Here is a 21,478-nt window from a genome sequence, read left to right on the forward strand (position 1 = left end):
TATAAACTATTACAGATGTAATAAATGTGACTTACCTATAACAGCCCACTGAGGAAGATCTCTAAAGCTAGGGTGAAAAAGCACATTTCCAAGGTCTAAACCTTATAAAAGAAATAAAGCAATAGTTAACAATACACAATTTTGCAAATTATGAAACATAGGTCTTAAGTATAGACTCTCAAGAAATAAAGTCCCAAATATACCATGGATAAAGCCTATCAAATGTAGCCAATCTTTATCAAGATAGTCCTTTCTAATGGCTTCAACTGTTTGTAGTCAGTGTTCAATCTGAGGCTCATCCAAGTTATCTCATCAATTACATCATTAAGAAGTTCACAATTATCCCATATGCTCATTTCCATCTTGTTCAGCTTGCCATACTCTTCCCTCATTCTCTTGACCTGTAATTGAATGAATTTATGAGTCCATTAACTTACAAATGTACAAATATTTAACGCGGCTTGTATCATGAACAAAAAATGATTGCACATAGCAGCACTAATTACATTCAAAGTCATATGTCTTTTAACCTGAAACACGATCTTAAATAATGTAATCCTTACACCATTTTAAATAAAAATAAAACAACATGCAAATTTAGCAACATCATAATATAGTATTACTGTTATGAATTTTTTTTTTTGTTTTTAACATTTTTAAATTAACAGCAAAAGAATAGGAAAATGGTTGCATTCTATATTTTGTGAGAATGACATTATAAGTACTCGACTCATCTAACAGTAAAAAACTTGGATTATTCTTCCCTATTCATGCTATGTAAGAATTTTAATGTGGAATTTCACAAACTGTAAGCTCCCAAGCAATGGGAGGAGCCCAAGGCTCTAATCGCGTGCCTATTGAAAAATGAGCCAGTGACTCATAGGCAATGGCTTGGTTAGGGGGAACCCACTGGGGCCATAACGAAAATAAGTCTTCATAAGGCAATTGTCAACTGCTTATGGACCTAAACCTAGGTAAAAAGAAACCAATATATACAAAATCATAGACATTTGAAAAGAAATCAAATAACAAATTCATTACATAACCAAAATTCATCAAAATAAACACAACTAACATGCATTCTCATGAAAAAAACATAACCAAGACAAACATTGAAACAAAACAAAAAACCAAACTTTTCACTCACCTTCAACTTAACCAAGAAATAATTTCAACAACTCCTATAAAAAATAGAAAAAAATTCAATAAAGGTACATTTTAAAGTACAACTAAAAGAACTTTCTTACTTGATAGCAACTTTGATTTCATCATAAAAGGTTGGCTTTTCCAGTTTTATTATGAGGTCAACCACTGAACATCAATAGTGGGAACATTGAAAGCCATCCTAGTTAATTTTACATTCATAGTGGGCAGTACTTTTCTAACAACCTAGTGAAAAAATAAAATTCATCCTAAAAAAATTAATCTTGGATGTTGATATGGTGAAAGATACTAAGGAAAAGCAACCTAACCTACCAAGAACTATGGTCCTATATGCATAATTGTAGAAAAAGAAATTCATTGAACTAATTATCTTTTTATTTTTGTAATAAATAACATTCTTACTAGAAATGAATCTCTAGAAAATGTGAGAATGATAATTATGAAATAAAAGTAAAAGTTCTTATGGACTTTCTAAAACTACAATCTAGACACAATTCATTTTTATGAACTTGCTAAGAATGATGTTAAATAAAGTAGCTCTTTCTTCTTTCAGGTCTTTCATTGGTGGACCATCCTTAGTTTTTTGTGTAGTTGAGTAAGAGGAAAATAACACAATTAATACACAAAATAGACTAAGTTAATTAATTGTGTAAAAATTTAGTTATAAATCTTACTAGTAATTGAATGAACGGTTGTCATAAGACCTTCAACAATGCTGAATTTGTCATGAATGACTTTTAACTCACGGTAAGATTGTAAAGATAATTTCAAGAATAAAGATTAAGTCACTCAGAAATAACAATCAAAGATAAACCTTAGGGAGGGTTGCAAAGTAATTAGTAGTGTAGCTAGCATTAAAAATGATGTCGTATTCTGGCTTGTATTCATTCTCATTAACACACCCATAACAATAATGAAAGCATCATTGCTGAGGGTTAAGATGATTACTTTCTTAAAACCACCTTGATAATCAATCCATGTGAGATAAGCCACATGTAAGTTTAATACAATTCAAAGTAAAGAAGCTTAACCATTCAAGCTAAAGAGTTTATAAATCAAATCATCCCCTTACGTTACACAGAAACTTATTCCAAAGTAACAAACCAAAAATGGGATAGGTCATTAATAAATCATAATTCAAACAAAATCATACATGAAAAATAACATAAAACAAATAAAAAATGCAAAGAGAAATGAACAAATAACAAAGTACCTTCAAATGGGCAATAACCTTGTTTTTGTCAGTAAACACTTAAGTTGATTGAATTATATATTTGGCTCTGGTCTCACCTTATGGGATCTCTTTTGGGTTCTTAAAATTACATAAAACATAGTTCATTCATTGCAAACTCATATATAATAAACAAAAAAAAAGTTAAAATTAAACATTCTGAAAAATTAAAAAGCAAATTTACATACTTAAAATAACAACACAACCTTTAAACTAAACAAAGTAACATACAACTCAAAAAAGAAGAGAACTCAAATAAATTACACCACATCACATGCAACAAAATAAAATCCCATTAAACTTAAAGATACACAAAAACAATCACAAATAAGACTATTATTACACCATTTTAAATAAAAATAAAAATAATTTACAAAACTTGCAAGAGAATTCCAAATTCTAAAGAGTTAAAAAAAGAAAAGAAAAGGTAACCAAAGTGTGAAATTTCAAAAAAAAAAAAAAAAAGAGTGATTATTTAGTAAGTAGTAGTATTATTATATTCCTGGGTAACCCACCCAAGCAAATGAAGGAAGAGGTCCAATCCTTTACAATCAAGAAAAACCCATTAAATCATGCATGTTGCTCAGACTCACACTGTTATGCAGTAGCAGTAGCTTAATTGCTCATTTAATGTTACTGATTTTTTCTTTTTCGATTACTTCTTAGCTTTGGTAGTTTCTAATTGGTTCTTCCTAGTTTAATCTTTTTTAGTATGATACATTCTCTCTCTCTATAGTACTAAATTCAAGTCTGTAACACTAAAATCATCAATCATAAAAAAGATTTAAAAAAATAAAAAAAAATAAAAAAAAGAAATGAAAGAGATAAGAGTTTAAACTAGAGTGTCAATGAGCTTGGCATTTTTACCTCATTCTCTGACTTTTGGATTTGAAAAAGGAGTATGTTAAATAACTTGTGAAGTTGACAAAGACAAAAACAAAGAAGCTCCAATTTTGGAATGAGAGAAAAAAATTTCGGTGTGAAGTTTCAGAGAAGAAGAAAACATAGTAGAGAAAGAAGAAAAAAAGAATAAAAAAAATAGAGCCATTGATACGTGTTGGGCTATTTTGTTTTGGTTTGACAGCTCTCTTCCATCACTGAAGATGGGTGTCAAGGTTAGATCCATTAAATGATCTTTTTTATATAGGGTAATATTGATAATTTAGTGATTATGCCTTTACCAAGTCAATGTTTTGTACAAGCTCATTTATTACTTTTCTTTTTTCATTCAAGATTTGCATGTTTAGAGTAATTTAATTAAGGTTATTTGTTTGATTTACTGTAATTTTCAACATTTGTCATTTTTATTTAATTAGTTCTTTCTTTGAAATTTTAAAGATAAAAGGGAAATTAACTTGTTTTAGCACCAAAATAGACATTGAAAAATTGATTAAATCTTGGAATAGGATTAAAATAATATAGAAAAACTTTCTTTTAATATTAAACCTTTTAAGTGTGTTACTACAAAAGGATTATTATGCCATGGTTATTTGGTCAGCGTCCATTGATCGTCATGTTGGTGATCATTTTGACTAATCTTGCACTTACAAATCGACCACATAAGATTAAGACAATATCAAAAGGTAAACCTATTGGTTACGTCAACCCAACTAGCTACATCAACATAAATTATTTATAAAAGGTAAGGTCATGACTGAAAAAGAAGAAAATGATAAAAATTTTAGTATATTGACTTATATTTTACAATGAGGCTTAAAACTCATTTATACAAAAATAAACTGTTACAAAATAAAATATACAATAAATAGAAATAATGACTAATCACCTAATCAATATCCAAATCAATATCAAATCAATATATAATATTCTCTAAATCAATATCAAATCAATCTAGAATATTACTAAAATATTACTAGAATAATATCATTAATTTAGATTATTACTAGAATATCATTGACACCTTTTTGCAAACTCAAGATAGTAATATAGAGGCCAACTTGAGTTTGAAAACTTGGATAAGAAATTGACTAGGTGGATGTGATTTGGTGAAGATCAGCACTGGTAATAGGAATAAGTCAAAAAGTTTGAACGAGTAGATGGTGATGAATGAAGTGACAATCAATTTCAATATGTTTAGTACATTCATAAAAAACATCATTGTGAGCTATTTAAATGACACTTTGATTGTCATAAAATATATGAGTATTAGAATGATGAGAAAAATTCATATCTTGAAGTAGCTATCGGAATCATAAAAGTTTTAATGTGGCATTTGTAAGAGCTCGACACTTAGCTTTAGTGCTAGAATGAAATACCATAGTTTGTTTTTTACTTCGTCAAGAAATAAAAGAAGAACTAAAAAAAAAATAGCCTGTGGTAGAACGACGATAACTAGGATCTCTTGCCCAATCAGCATCACAATAACACTGTAAATCCAAATAGGAACTAGAGAAAAAATGCAAACCATGAAACATAGTACCTTTAACATATCGTAGGATCCTAATGATAACAGCAAAATGAGTAGATCAAGGAGCAAACAAAAATTAACTAACCAGATGAACAACATAGTCAATATCTAGACGAGTAACTGTCAAGTGTATGAGACTACCCACCAAAGTTCGATACAAAGAAGGGCTTGAAAATTATGTACCATCATAAAGAGAAAGCTTTAAATTCTATTCAAAAGGTGATGATGCAATCTTGCTATCAGTTAAACTTACTCAAGCAATAAGATCAAAATCATACTTTGTTGGAAACAAATATAAACCAATAGAATCATTAGTGACTTCAAGGCCTAAAAAATAACTCGAAGGACCAAGGTCTTTCATCTCAAACTTAGAAAGAAAAATCTTTAGATTTTGAATATCATTTATATCATTACCCATAATGATCATGTTATCACATAAAGTAAGAGAAGAATAGTACCATTTTTAGTAGTTAAGAGATAAATAGTACCATTTTCAGTAGTTCAAGTAAAAAGGGTAGAATCATGATTACTAGATGTAAAACCAAGTTATGCAACAGTGGTACTAAACTTCGAGAACCAAGCTCTAGGGGCTTACTTAAGACTATATGAATCACATCAAAAATGACAGACCATGTTGAAAGTTACAGATAAACTAAGAGGTGCTTTCATATAGATTTCTTCGACTAGATCACCATTTAAAAAGGTATTTTTAACATCAATTTGAAAAGTTAGCCAATTTTTAGCTATAGCAATAGCTAATAGTAAACGAACAGATGTGAGAGATGCAACTGGGATAAAAGTCTCTTTATAGTCAATGTCATATTCTTGTATAAATCATCGAGTAACAAGACGAGCTTTGTAAAGTTTCACTGAACCATCAGATCTAGTTTTGATATTATAGATATACTTATAATCAATCACTGACTTATCAAAAGGTTGTTCAATAATATCTCAAGTATAAGTTTTTTTAAGAACTTGAAGCTCTTTTGCCATTGCTTGTTGCCACATAGGATTAGAGACAACTTTATGAAAATTATGAGGTTCAAGTAATGTGGCTAAAGCATAATAAAAATAAAAATCATGAAATTGAGTGTTGGGTTTCTTTACCCAAGTGAAATGATGAAATAGAGACGGTATGTATAGGGAAGGGACAACTGTATCAATAAACACCTTAGTCAAATTAGACATAGTAAGAATAGAGGATGGATCACTGTTTGAGTCAGAAGTACCTATAATAGTCTCTTCATTTGAAAAATAAAAAAATGAATCTTTAACAATACATGGAGAATAACATGATGAATGTAATGATGACACACTAGTGAACTTATTATATTCTTAAAAAATTACATGTCTTTAGATGTGAAAACATTTAGACATTGGATCATAATACTTATACCCTGTGTGTTCTATACTATAACCCAAAAAATAACATAATTTACCTCTAGGTTCAAGTTTAGTGCTTTTATGAGTAGGAAGTAGAACAAAGCGAGTACATCCAAAAACTTTGAGAGAATGATAATTAGGTACCTTATTGTATAGACCCTCATAGAGAGATCGTGTGCCTAATATTGCTGTAAGAACATGATTAATAATGTAAACAATAGTGAGAGGAGTTTCACCCCAAAAATGTTCAAGAAGGGAAGAGAAAATGATAAGGGCATGAACTATGTCAAGAATATAACAATGTTTCTTTCTGCTCAACCATTTTGTTATAAAGTATATGGGTAAGACCTATGAGAAAGAGTCTCATCATCTTTTAATAAGTTATGAAACTCAATTTTTGTATATTTAGCAACATTGTCAAACTTGAAAATTTTTATTTTTCTAGTAAATTAAGTTCGTATCATGTTATTGAATTCACAAAAAATGGATAAAAGTTCAGTTCTTTGTTTGAATAAATATATCCAAGTATAATGAGAGAAATCATCAACAAATATAACAATGTAACGTGAACTTCCTAAGGTTGGTCTAGACCCTAAATATCAAAATTGACTAAATCAAAATGAGCAGATGAGATAGAACCACTTTTATTAAAAGGTAAAGCACTTTGTTTTCCAAGTTAACAAGAGAAACAATTAAAAATATCATGAGAAACATTACCTAAGACACCAGTGAAAGTGAGTGACTTTATTCGAGAAATAAATGCATACCCTAGCCTAGAATGCCATAGATATAAAAAAATTGAAGAGTTGATTGTTTAAGATGTAGCAACAATAAGTAAATGTTGTGAAATTTTCAAAGTTTAAAGCTTAAACAATGTTCCAACCTTATACCTGTCTCAACTTTCTAACCTGTTCAAGTATCCTGCATAATATAGCCATATCATTGAGAAAAATGTAAATAAAGATTAAGGTCACAAATTTAGCCAATAGAAAGCAAATTTAAGGCAAGATTAAGAATAAGGTAAGTGTTAGATATACATAGTTTTGAGATTTCAATATTACCAATGTGGTTAGCTTTTAAAACAGATCCATTTACTGTTTTAGTGATTGGACCATTGGCACAGGTATCTTGCTTTTGAACAAAAAAGGGTCAGTAGTCATATGATTTTCACATGTAGTATCAAACAACCAAACATTACCTGATATGGCAATAGACATGACAAAAACATTGAGATCGAGATAATACTTGATTGAACAAAGTTTGGAGATCAGTGGTAAAAATTGTAATAGTCTTAAAAGAAGACTCAGAAGTGTTTGATTTAGTGGTTGTTACCGCAATAGTCTTGTTAGCGCGAGGATCATTAATTAGACTATCATTATAATAATATTTAGATTTACATTTTTGAACAAGATGATTAATCCTCTCACATCATGAACAAGACTTGTGAAAAGTAGAGTTAGTATTCTTATGAGAAGCAACAGTAACAACGATATCAACACTATGAGTCTGACTCATACCCAACCTAGTTTCCTCAGATATAAATTCTATAAGAGCTCTTGAAAAAAAATAGAGATTTGAAAAGTTATAAGTATTAATACAAAAGATGAATATTGAAAATGAGAAGAGAAACCCCAAAAATTGAAGCACGAAAGAAAAAAATGAAGTTTAGAAAAGAGAATAAACCAAGGATGAGAATAAGCAAACATTGGTTATTCCAAGGTGATTCACATTCGCAATGAATCAGGAAAAGGCTCTGATACCATGGAAAAAAATGATGAAAACTTTATTATATTGACTTATATTTTACAATGAGGCTTAAAGCCTATTTATACAAAGGTAAACTGTTATGGAATAAAAAATATAATGAATAGAAATAATGACTAAGTCAATTTTTATAATCACATAATCAATATCTAAATCAATATCTAAATTAATATCAAATCAATATCTAATATTCTCTAAATCAATATCAAATCAATTTAAAATATTACTGAAATAATAAAAATAATATCATTATTATAAAATATTATCAAAATATTACTAAAATATCATTGATAAAGACACATGAACCTCATTTTGAATCTTTCATTCACTCTCACTCACTCTCACTCACTCGTAGTTACATTTTTATAGAAGGTAAGGTCATGATACATGTATCTCATTTTGTACTTCCATTCACTCTCACTCACTCTTACTTTCTATTTACTTTTCCTCACCTATTATACTTTGTTGATTTAAGTACCGGAGCACGTCCACTTTCAGCGTCCTTCGACCGTTTGTCGTATTATAGGTCACTGTATCTTCTAAGTCAATCATCCAACAAGCTTTCAGCATAACAGTCGGTCACCACGCCCAGAAAACTATCAGTAATTAATAAATAGTCAGTTTAGCTTATGCCAATGCTTTTGGGAACAATTGCACCAAAAACAAATAAGCTTATGGGAACCCTGATTTGGATTAATAAATCTATTGTCCATTAATATATGCCAATCTAATTATTTAGTCCCATGGAAACAAAAAGATATTGCCTTCTAAACATGGGGCAAAAATGTCGATACCATCCTATAGCTTTTCGAAAATTATGCAAAAACCCTTACTCAAAAAATCATATTCGAGTCTCCCTACTTCCTTTTAACATTGTTGTTGAAAATTAAATTAAAAAAATTACTATTTGTTACTAAAGCCGTCGTTTAGCGCAGACAACATCTTCTACTATGAAAATATAAAGATATTGTACAAAATTACATTAATTCTATAATTTTCTAATGTGCGGCTCTGGTCGAAAGTAGGGACGAAACTTTTTTATTCTTGTTGAAATTGAGATTGGAAAGCATTAGATTCTCATCCTAAGGTGAACTTTCCAAGTCTCGTCTGGAAGAATATATACTTATAAAAAAGGGTGAGAAAAGGATCTAATGCCTTTCGGCAAATGCATGATTATGAATTGTTCTTTCAAAATCAATTTAGTAAACTGATATTATCTTATATTTATTAAATATTTAATATTTATAATTTTATATTTAAATTAAATTTTTTTACTTATTATCAATTAATTTTAAATATAATATTTAAGATAATATCAAGCTCTGACTCTATTATCTATTACTTTTTTCAAGTTTATCATGTGATGCATTTTTATTTTCATCATAAAACTTGTTAAAGTTATATTATCTCATGTCTATCAAATATTAAATTTTTTATAATTTAAAATTATATTATTCCATGTCTATTAAATATTAATTTTTTTGCGATTTTATTTTCAAGTGAGATCTTTCTTCTCTTATCATAGGATGGAACATTTATTGCAACCCGAACAATTCAAGAAACGCGTTGGAATATATTCTTTTTCTTTGTTCTTCACTAAAGTACATTCTTTGCGTCTTCTTTACGTCCTTTCAAAACAAGTTGGGGGCAAAGATCATAAATCATAGCTCCCGAGACATATAAATCGCCTCCCTCCCTCCAACCACGGCCAAGCCTCTCAAAAGTGATCCGTAACCTCATCTCAAGCCACTAAAATACACGACTTAACGCTCAATTGATTTTAGATAGGATGTCTAGCCCAAACCCTAACCCAAACCTTAACTCAATGCATAACCAAAACCTTAACCCAAACGCTGAGCCAGAGCAATTTCGTGGATGTGATAACTCTACAAGCCAAATAGGTGGGTGGGATTCTACGGATAACCAAAACCTTAACCTAAACACTAATCCAAACCAAACAGATAAAGGCAGTGATCGGGAATCCACAAGTACAGGCCACGCAGCTACTTTCATTTCACCTTCTGGTCTGGATTCCAACATCGGATCATTGGGAACCAAAATTAGAAGCCAAGCGCGTGTCCCACGAGGTTTCAATATCCGATCTGACAGTTTTATTTCAGCTGATTTAGATTTTTTGAATGCTTCGGGCTATTTACGGCCTCTCCCAGCTACCTCTACTTCAGCTTATGTTAGGGATTTCAACACCAGATCAGACAGTGATTTTAGAACCAATATTACGAAGTATGCGAAGAAAGGATTGCTTACCCAAAAGGACCTTGCGATTGCCTTTGATGAGCTAAACATAACCAATCCAAACTACGCGGCCGCGGAGGTGATGAAACTACCAAAGATACGGAATGAAGGACAAATATGCACCAACAACTCCGACGAGGTTGACGAATTAGTGAAATACGCTTCACCATTACTTCCGAGGAGGGATATGCAAAATCAAAGGTACCGACCAGTTATCACTTCGAGAAGGGATATGCAAAATCGAAGGTACCGACCAGTTATCACTTCCGAGGAGGGAAATGGAAAATCAAAGGAACCGATCGATCTGTTCAATCGTCGTAAATGGTACATGATATAATTTTACCATGCAAGGCGTCTGGTCCCCAAAATATAAGCAAAGTTCTGTCTTATTTTGCGAATTGCTTGGAGTGCTTGTATAAATCAAGCATGGAGAAAAAGGAACATAGGTTGTATAATAGGGAAGAGACAACTGAACAGGTGTTTGTTAGAATACGGTTGCTATCAAGAATCGATTAGAAGGCTTCTGAATAAGTATTTGTGTTCTGCTTGAAATATTAAGCGTGACCATCTTAGTTGAAGTTATTTTTTTCATGAACTACACCCATCCTGCATATAAAAAAAAAAAAAAATGGCGTTACTTCAATTGTTCATGTAGTAAAAACTCTTATATATTTAAATAATATTACAACATTAGTTTTTATTTTTTGTAATAAATATTTTATATTCATTCGAGAATTAAAAAAACTAGATTTTTTTATTCATAATTTTATAATTTATTCTAAATCCATTCATCCGTCAATACTTTGTTAGAAATTCCATGAACATGGTCAAAATTTGCCATGTGTCTATACATTTTGTGATGTAACTCTTTAGTGGAAATACACATGGCAAATTCCATCAAAATTTTAACTGTAGGTAATTTATTTTGGATGAATCATGAATTTAAAACAAATTAATAAATATATAATAAATTTATGATTTCAGTTGGTTCATGCAATTATTTTAAAAAATAATTTTTATTAAATTTAAAATTTGAATCTTAATATCTATAATCTCTTCTTCTAATCTCAATATGCATCCTAACATCCCCCTATAAAAAAATTAGATGAAAAAAATCAACTTTTTTAGGTTACAAGAAGAAACTGAAAATTTGCAAAAATTATTACAGACCACTAATGGAATTTACTCAAATCTTGTTATTTGGAATTTTTTTATTAATAATTAACTAAGGATCAGACGATTTATATGAAGCCTCTTCCTATGCATGGGAAATTGGATTAAAGACCATTCCCTAAATTAAAGAATGGCTTGCTTGACCTTTTAAGTGTTTTTGGTCTAATCTTAAAATCAGCATTTGTTATATGTTGATAATATGTATCGAATATAACGAATACGTTTCTATTTTACAAATTTAACAGTCCTTTCTTTGTCATTTGCATTGGTTATCTTAATTATATATATATATATATATATATATATACACGTATGTATTTATGTATCATAGAACGAATTAATGCTGAAAAGAGGAGAACTCCGATTGTGATGGATTGCTCGTTTGCGTGATACAAAATAAAGTGTTAAAACACCAATAATTTGATAAAAGATCCTATTTTATTTGCGAGTATTTTCACATGAATAAAGTTACCATATATGCATACATATTTGTTTACATATATAGGAGGTCAAGGACTAACGAAAATTGGAGAAGGAAAATTTGCAAGGGTTAAGGATGGAACCTCAATCTTGTTAGAATTAATCTATTAAAAAAAGTGAATGAATCATTTGGACTGTGTCTCTGGTTCATGCGTGCATACATACTTTGTATATTATTAAAACGAAAAGGCAAGTGATTTTCCTCATAATTAGATGAAGTTTGTGTATTATCACGATTATGACAAATCAATAAATTATTTATTTATCTTTATAAAATGATATCTAATAAATTCAAATATTAACACTTACAATTTATTTTTTTAAATCTAGGTTGTGGCTTTATTTGCAAAAAAAAGTCAATGAATTGGTTGAATTTGATTCTTTGCTAGTATAGTATTAAGGTTGAATAAAATAAAAAAATTTAAAATCAATTTAAAATCGTAATATTCAATTTAATTCATATCAGTTTTTTTTATTTTATTTTAATTTATATATTACATGTTTCTATTTAGCTCGATTTGATTTTTGGATTAGAAAATGAAAATTCAAAATATTCAAACTAAATCAAATTATATATTTTTGTAGTTAGTTTATATATTTTTAAAATTTTTATAAAATAAAATAATTATTTAATATCTAAATTTTTTTAAATATATTAAAAATTATATTAAAATAATAATAAAAATTAAAAAATTAATTTTTAAAATTTGATTATCTAGACCGATAGAGTACAATTCAAATTTGATTGATTTTTTAAAATCTGTAATATTAGATATTAATTGAAATAACTAAACTGAACCTTTATCACTCCTGTATAACATAATATAGTAAAAAACAATTCTTGACCTAGGAATGCCATAACATGCAAGTCCAATTACTCGATTGTTGGACACAAAAGATAAAAGTTGCCATAAAACATTTTATTAAGTATAATTAGCTATTTACATGAATTTATTCATTTTAAAGACATTATAAGTTTGACTACAGATTTCTAAAAGAATAGGTTCTAATATTTTTAATATATCTAAGTCTAAGAATTCGATTATATAAGAGAAAAATATTAGTACCCCATAACGTCAATTTAAAGATGATACCAATTAATCTTATATTATCCTAAAATTTGTCTTAATTGAATGATCTCTTAATTTTATCTTTTCTTTTATATTTTCTATCTAACCTTTATTCTAATTTTTACTATTTTTCACTTAAAATGTTTTAAATTTACGAGACATTTTATTGAGAAAATAAGTAAAATTCTATTTTTATTAGAAAATAGTAATATATATATATATCATCTTAGCACTTTTGTTAAGATTATTTTAAAAAAAATTTCTCACTTAAAAATTTAAATTGTAGATTACTCTTTGTTCAAAAAAAATTTCAAAATTGAAAATGGGCTTTGTTAGAGTCAAAGTCAAAGTCAAAAAAGTCAAAAAAGAGAAAGAAAAGAAAAAAAATCAGAAAATTGAAAAAGGAAACGTATAATTTGTAGGAAAACTCTTGGATTCAATCTTTGGAATTTAATGATAAAATATTTTGAAGAATTCTTGAGTCTTAAATCATTGAAAAAGGGAAGATTGAAGAGAAAATAAAATCATAGAAACAATCACAAATTCAATTGAATTAGCTTTTTTCCTAATTGAAATAGCCTGAATTCTTATATCAAAGACTCGAATTTGTGATGATAGGGGGGAAATCAAACAGTAAAAATAAGCAATCATAGAAGCTTAATTCTCTGGGTTCAATTTGGGGTTCAAATTTTTATTTATGGGATTTTTAGAATCCTGTTTGAGTTTTTGGAATTTTGAGATTTTAGAGGTGTTCCTATCGCATAATCAGTTCAATGAAAAGCATACTGCCATGATTCAAATCTAAAACCTTTTAAGATGCAAGCAATCTAATAATGTGTTTTTGGAGCATTCTTCTCCAGGGTACTTGGATATTTTATTTAGTTATAATTGTTTGACTTTTCTTCATATGAGAAAATGTAGCATTTAATTTAACTAATTTCTTCCCTTTAGTCTAGTTTTGGCATGAGATTTGACTTCCAAATCATTTTTCTTCTAAACTAAAAGTCAAATGTATGACAAACTATAAGGAATTGGTCTCTTTTTTTTATTATTATTATTAACTTGTTTGTTTCTTCTGCTCATCTTTCCCACGGACCTTTTAACTTGGTTTGCAAAATTGTTTTGTTATACTTTGATCTAGCAACACATTCGACTTCAATGTGAATAGTCTGTCCACGTAAATTGCAGAAAAATGCTTTTGAATGGGGATCAAGAATGATTCCACACTCTGAAGATGCCATTGAAGTGACGCAACATGTTGCAAACTTCTTAATTAAGTTAGGAATGTTAATAAAGGAAGTTATTAATAGTTTGTTCTTTATATTCTTTCAACTGAGTGAACAGTAAAGTGAATTTATGACACATTCTATTAAGGCACAATCTTGCACTTAAACATAAGTCTTGTTGCTAGTGGGATATGCTCTGCTTCATGCTACGGTGTAGGTACGGAAGAAAGATTAAAAGGAAATTTTGATGAATTTTAGTAATTTCATTATAGTAAAGATATAAGAAGATAAATTTTCGAGAATGAAAGGAAAAGGAGGGGAAATATGTGAACTTCATTCTCAACATGAGAGACTGCAAGCAGTTTTCTGGCTGAAAAAAGAAAGGCAGTAACTTTCCGAATATAAGAAAGATGAAAGGAAAAAAAGAAAAGAAAGGAAAAGTGGATTTCTAAACTAGTTGACAAAGCCATTGTGGAGGATGGTAAATGCAAGTTTAAGCAGCGGACTTCTTGTTACAGTAACCTACTATCTGTTACCTTTATCTGTTTGCAGTTGAGGTCATTTTCATTTTTCCGGTGAAGTGAGGCTAGGAAGTCACCAAACAGGGCACCTGCTTGAAAAGTACGTGGCAACCTTATTTATAATTACAGTCCCACCTATTGTGGGAAGGCTGGGTAGGCTGATACCATCCTTTCGAGATTATTAACGCTTCATATTTGAATGCAAGACCATCCACATGTTCATTGTATGCGAATGCAGGAAGGGATTCGATGAGGTCTACATTTTTACACAGCTTCAACCTCGAATTTGAAAGGGTTGCTCGCCTACATAGCCATTGTTATCACAAGTTGAAGATGTATGTTATGTTGTTGGAAATATATATATATATATATATGTATAGATATATATATTTTGTTGTTATTATAAATGTTTTCGCAACTTGTTCGAGTTTCTGAATCTGAATGTTCTCTTCATGTAAGCTGTGGTCAGGATACTTGCTACCCAAGTAATAATCTTTTATAAGACATCAAGGCCTTTTGATAAATAAATATGCGAAAGTAATGCTTACTCTTATTAGCTTAGATTTTTAAGTTTGGAGTTCAAATCTGTGTAATTTTCTTTTCATCATTAGATTATGATTTTTTCTACAAAACGTTAAGACTGAGAAGTAAAATCCCAATCTCTTACTACTATTATTATGAGGGTTCAATTCTTGGCCATAATAATGAAAATATGATCTATACTATATATAATGTATCTATATGTGTTTGATTGGATTGGATATCATAGACTTAATAACATCAATTACTTTGACAATTTAAAATATGATATAGTGATATAATATGAAAATAATATAAAAAATCACAAAGGTTTACGGTTTAAAATTTTTGTAAAACTTAAAAATGAATTAAACAAAATAAAAAATATATATTTTATATTTTCATATTGATGCGAATTGTAACAGAATTTTTATGTAAAATATAATATAAATACACAAATTATTAATATTTTATACGACATGAGTGATATAAATTATAATATATAATTTTCGTATAAATTATAGCACAAATAAATGAATTGTTAATATTTTACATGATATAAATAAATAAATTATCAGGTCTAATATCAACTTAGTAAATTGATAAAAAAATTTCTTTAAAAGATTAATTAAAAAAAATACAAATGTGGGATGTTGGCCTTTCAATTTTTTTTTTTTAAATAAAACAACCTGTTCTTTTTTATTTTCGCATAAATTTGAAAAAAAAATCCAAATTTTAATAGGTAACTGTCTTAGCGGTTTCAAACAACAATTTTAATTATTTCTTAAATCATCTTTCACTCTTTCACCCATGAAATGCGTTAAAGTAAATGTTTCTCTTGACACGAGAATTAACAATCATGACGCTAAGAATTTACTATTAAAAAAATTATTTTATATATTGATAGTGAATATTATTTTATACACTTGATCGACAATGTCAAAGGGTTGTCAAATATTTTACATGTTAGAATTTGGGAGTGTAAGTTTTGATTTTATGAGATAGTAATTACGTTCCAAGGTGGCATTGTATGGTATAAAGTTTAGGGGGTTGGATGAAGATTTTGATAAAAATGATGTAGGATTCCTTGCATTATCTTTCTGACTTTTATGCTCAAAGAAATTGCCTTGGTTTCATTCTTTTTTTTTTTTTTAATGAGAAATCTTAATTCACTAACCAACTGGCCTATTTTTCATTTTTCATAATTTTAACAGAATAGACAATGGAAATTTATATGCAAGTATATACAATGAATAAGATGGATTGCCTTTTACATTTATTTTAACTGCCACATTTTCAACATGGCTGCTAAAGCTTCTTCATATTAGTTTCCTTTTGCTTAGCAAGTTATCTTAGACCAACCCATTGGCTTCTCCATGTGAATATATATGATGGCAAGTGCAGAGTTCATCTGTATAGTGTGCAAGCTTGCATCCCAAAGGATCTAGCTGCACTTTGGAATGCTGAATTTTTACAAGCTGAAGAGCTCTTCAAGCAGCCCACCACAGTGGATAATTGCTTGAGAGATAACAGGTATCCTACTTCTGTAAAGTGATCATTGCAGCACAGGAAGAGAATAGATTCCATGTTGCATTTGTGGTTCCTTTGGGTTGGGGGAGGGGTGTGATGGAAGTAGTTCGGTGAGTTCAAGAGATATGTGAGTCAGCTCATTTACTCATGAACTCTTGGCAGAATTTTTCATGCTAGTTCCTTAATCAGATAAAGATTTTGAAGACTCTATGCGTAATGTGTATCTCTTGGCTCTAATGTTTTCACCAGGTTCTGTGGGATTTCAACTTCATTTATCAAGCACAATGTTGATGGAACTCCCGCAAGGGTTGCGGGCAGCTACGCAGCCAAATACGGTGGGAATCTCAGGGCCGTCCAAACATAATTCTGCCCCAAGTAATGCCGCTTTACCGTCTCAACAAAATAAAGTTCAGCAATCAAGCTCAAAAGTTGCTCAGCATCCTCCCAGTGTGGTAAAAGATGTCAAAAGCGAAAGTATTGGCAGAGAAGTCCATGATCTGGCCGGCAAGCCTTCTGCTGATAAAGATAAAATTCCTTCCTCGCCTTATAATAAAAAGAAAGGCTAGAATGATAAAAGCTCCACTGGAAGTGGAGGTTCATTAGCAAATTTATGGGGTCGTGCATCTACAAAACCAAAATCCAGTGGTGTTCCAGCAGATGACAGTGATTCCATCCAAAATCCCAATGGTTTGTTTCCATTTGATTTATTACTAGAGTAGTAGAGTTTCCCTGGCATATGAATTTTTTATGTGCATTCTATAAATTATAAAGTGAAGCTATATTCAATAACCTAGGACTCACATTACTTGAGTGGTTCTAACATTTAATTTTTTCTTCTCTACAACACGTTTCATATTCTTATGTGATTCATTTTCTTATTTCTGTAATTTCTTTTTAAATTATTAGTTAGTGCAGATGCACAAATTCGTGGTCATGAAGCAGTAGATGATGAGATAAGTGACGTTGATGCCAAGAAACGGAGGAAACGGAGAGCTTCTAATGGTGAAGGCTATAGGAAATGGAGGGTAGTTTTTGATTTCTCAGATGAAGATGAATATGAAGATGCTGTCAATCTTACTTCACCTGATCCCCCTAAAAGGAAATCATCTTTAGTTTCCGAACAAAATTCTAGAACTTTTTTTCCTGAGAGGCCCAATTTGATTGTCGACAAGCCAAAGTAATGGTTAAGGAAGAGTGTACTAACAGAGAACCCAACAGATTGCCGGGGGAACAAACTTCACTTGTCAGCAAAAGCACAAATGGTAGACATTCCTCTTCGGTTAAGCTTTAAAATCACCTTCCTGAAACTGATCATGGCAAGAAGGATAAAGTGACTGATGCTGCACCAAATTCACCTAAAAGGAGAAAAGTGTTGAAGAGACGAATTGATGACCGTGGGAGAGAAGGTAAAGACAATGACAAGCCTCTGTACAAGAGTGCCATTTTTCCTTTTTTCTTTTTCAGTGCATCATCCAATTTAGATAATTTCACTACCTGCTCTTTCTTAGGTCAATTGGGATTTGAAATACTGAAAACAAAGTTTATATGTCATCATGCTACATTATTTAGTTCATGCCAATGGTATACTCTTCTCAAGTTCCTTCAATGCCTACAGTTTTGCTAATGCAATTAACTTTTCTCAGGGATATGCCAAATTTAAATTTGACCACTGTAAAATTTTACTTGAATAGTTTTGTACATCTTGCTTTCCGTGATATATGTGGAAATTGGTATTTGTGCTTATGTATCCCCTTTTTTCCCACTTAAATGCAGTAAATTGGATAAAGCAGTATTAGTAGTGTTAAATTCAACAGAATATGTACTCTTGTATATAAATAAATAAATATATATATATATATATATATATTCCTGTCCATGTTAATATTATTAAATGAGGTAGTTGGGGAATGGGAGGAGACAGAGGAAAAGAAAGTTGGAAATGGAACAACCAATGCTGAGACCAATACTGTCACAAATACTAATAACTGGTTAATGCTATTTTCTCTTCATTTTATTTTTTTTTATTTTTTTGCTTGTTCTCATTTTTTCTTTTAGCAGAAGTGCACTGTCATAATTATCATGTCTAATGAAACACATCCTTGTCTGAAAAACTTGCAGCTGTTTGGTTTTTACTGTATGTGCCTGCTAATAAGCATTCTGTTTAGTTATAGTGGTTACTAGGTCCGGGAAGTGATTCCAGGATACCTTATCCTCTTCTGCTGCATTCAGAAAAAAATGGAAAAGGAAAAAAATAAAAATTATTAAGTAAAAAGTAATTTCTTAGAAAATCCCCCTAAATGAGAGAAAGATGCCTCCTTTATTCTTGTATAATCTGTCCTCTTTATCACATTATTATTAGTACATTCTTGGTAATTCAGTCAGCATCCTAGTTATTTGAAACTCACCATCCCAAATATGATTTTTTTTTTTTTTGTTGGAGGATTCTCACTTGGGATGTTCCATATAATCTCTCTGTTTCTTTGTTTCTTCTCCTTTCGTCCTGCCAGGCATGAGAACAAAAAAAGATAAATCCCAACAGTTATTTGCTAAAATACTAGGTCCTACGAGGGAGTGGTAACAATCTTTACCGGAACAAAAAGATGAAATTACAGCTTGTATTGCATTTTTTAACTTTTAAGGATAATTCATAGTTAACATACATCTTGAAGTGGATTGTGATCCTGTTAAATTGTAAGGAGGGAGAAAGGGGGGTTGGGTGGTTGTATATAGGTCCTTACTGCAATGCATAAATTTATTTTGGGTGCTTTTGTGCTGCATCTTGTTTTCTTTTGCTAGTTCAAGCAATTGAAACATTGATAGTTTCTAGGCTATGCTTTCAATGAGATTGCTTGCCTTCGCTGAGGACTATCTTTGTTCCTATTCTCTATATCTTTTATCTCATTTCACTCTTTTAGTGGAAAATTAATAGCTAAGGTATCAGTGTGACCTAACTGTTTGAATTGTTGATTGCAGGCCTGCAGTTGGAAGCACTGCACCATCTAATCCCGGAGGCAGAGCCGGTAACAAGAAAGCTGGAAATGCAAAGGATCCTAAGCAAGGCAACATTCTATCTTTCTTCAAAAGGATTTGATCAAAGTGATGTCAAAGCGTCTTCACTTTTTGTATGAGCTTTGAGCTAATCAAAGGTTGCTCTAACAGACATCAAGTATCTTCATGTATAATTTAAAATGGATTATTTTGAAGATATATATATATATGTTTTTCTCAATTTGCATCTTCATCTGCTAGTTCTGAGAATATGCAGATTCTGTTTTAAGTAAATCCTACTCGAGGATAGTTTGGTAGAAGCCTTTTAAAGACGGATTTAACATGAAGAAACACATCTTGGTGGCTTTTGGAATGAAGAGTAGCACCTCAACGAATTCTTCACGGGTTCATATCTTAATCAATGACAGATACTAATAGCTTTCCACAAAAATTAAGCTTCCGGAAAAAATTCTTCAGTCAAACGGCCAAATGATGAGAGATTTACCCACTGGTTCTCACTGTTGCCAGGGAATCATATTATCTACAATCATAACATAGTTTATTCTTAAAAGAAAAAAATTTTCATCTAAGCCAAAAGTACATAGAAACAGGTACAGTTAAAACACAAACATGCAAATACATATCAAACAGGGAAGTGCCATTCAAGTTTGTTTGATGCAGAAAGAAAACAAAGACCAACTCATAAGAAAATATATACTTTATAAGGACATTAATGGGTTGTGAAATCAACACCCCAGGAATTAGACCGTCCGTTGGTTTATATTTTGCGGAAAAAGGCCATCCAAATAGACAAAGTAAGTCTTCAGCTTATTGATTTAGTGGTTAAAAAATCTTTAAAACATTTAATGTGGGAGCTCGAACTCTACCACCCTTATTCTTACCCTTATGCCACAAAAAATTGAAATAAAAGACGTAGTGAAAGGACAGAGAAGCAAGGTGTTGAAAAGAAAAGAACACGTAATCTCAAACATACACAGAAAGAGTTAATTATAATTTTGAGTTTTGAAAAAAAAAATTGTATAAATTGATATCTAAAAAATATATATATACAATTTGCATCTTGAACTTTCATAAAAAGTATAATTTGCATTCTTAATTTTCCAATTATATATTATGTTAGCATGAATTGTAATCTCACTGATCATATCAATTTATATATAAGATATTTGATAAATGTTATCAAATTATGTATCCACAAGATATATTATAAACATTTTTTCTATAAAAAAGATATAAAATATATTTTTTACCTAAGCAGTAAAAATTGTTTAGGATTGATCAATTATTATTTATCGCATGATATCCACATGATGAAAATTTTACAAAATATTTAATACTTTTATTTAACAAATAACATACATATAATAAAATTGTATTGATTAGATACTATATAGACGAATTAAATTAACAATAGTAAAATTTGAACTAAAATAATATATTATTTGAAAGTTGGGATAATACTCCATTTATCCCTTGAACTATTGCACATTTTCTAGTGTGATACTTAAACAAAAAAATTTTTAATTAATACCTAAATTTCATTGTCATATATTAAATTATCTCAACTCCATAACATGTTATAGTAATGCTAATGTAGTATTTAAATATTGACGTAAATAATACGTGACTATTATGTGGTTTGAGTTATGGCTATCACATGTTATTTTTAAAAAATAAAAAAATTAAAATAAAATTTCTAAAAGAAGGTTTTTATTTTTTTATTTTTT

The 21,478-nt window shown here is 30.0% G+C and overlaps 1 pseudogene; it reads left to right on the top strand.

Annotated features, from left to right (window-relative positions):
* The first annotated feature begins 9,759 nt into the window (after positions 1 to 9,759).
* Positions 9,760 to 19,889, top strand: LOC111300157 (uncharacterized; annotated as a pseudogene).
* The last annotated feature ends 1,589 nt before the right edge of the window (positions 19,890 to 21,478 follow it).

The sequence above is a fragment of the Durio zibethinus genome, chromosome 18 (assembly GCF_047325235.1).
Source record: "Durio zibethinus cultivar Kanyao isolate XHJ-2024 chromosome 18, ASM4732523v1, whole genome shotgun sequence".
NCBI classification, from domain to species: domain Eukaryota; kingdom Viridiplantae; phylum Streptophyta; class Magnoliopsida; order Malvales; family Malvaceae; genus Durio; species Durio zibethinus.